This window comes from Anopheles aquasalis, chromosome 2 (assembly GCF_943734665.1).
Source record: "Anopheles aquasalis chromosome 2, idAnoAquaMG_Q_19, whole genome shotgun sequence".
Classification (NCBI taxonomy): domain Eukaryota; kingdom Metazoa; phylum Arthropoda; class Insecta; order Diptera; family Culicidae; genus Anopheles; species Anopheles aquasalis.
The window spans coordinates 2,501,895-2,502,500 of record NC_064877.1 but is presented as its reverse complement, the minus strand read 5'-3'; positions in this window follow the sequence as shown (position 1 = coordinate 2,502,500).

Sequence of the window (606 nt, the reverse complement as noted above, 5' to 3'; positions counted from 1 at the left end):
TTGGAGGGAAAATGTTTGAAAACCATTGGTGGCAGGAATAGAAATTCACGATGAAGCATTTCCCCTTTCGGTCATGTCAAGATCGTTTGGCGGAAATTGTTTGTCGATCACTTCCGTTTGATTTCCATTACGTCAGCATTTCTTCCTGTTGCTGACATCGTCGCAGGGTAGAGTCCCAGGAAGATTATCATTACCTTTGCTACATTTACTCTTATAGTTATTATCGTGAGTCGGATGTTAAGTCCTGAGTAATCATCATCAAGCTAGCCTGCGGCACCGTCTTTCGTTGGAACCGGACACCCACTTTTCTTAATTGTAATTTTCGTAGAAATATTCTTTCCACGGGCGTTCTGGTAAAGGCAAGGTTTCTCCATCTTAAATACCTGCGAATGCGAACGAATGGACAACTTTGTCATCTTGCTCGGCGACAAATTTCAACATGACGGCTAGAAATCTCTCGTCTTTAGTGGCTTCCAGGAGGATCGAAAAATGTTGCTAAATAGTTCTCCTAAATGCTATTAACAAGGTTCTTTGGATAACGTCACCGATGCTTCTTAAAGCAGAACCATTGACCATCGTAAAACTTCGTCGAGGCGCGTGCAAGAC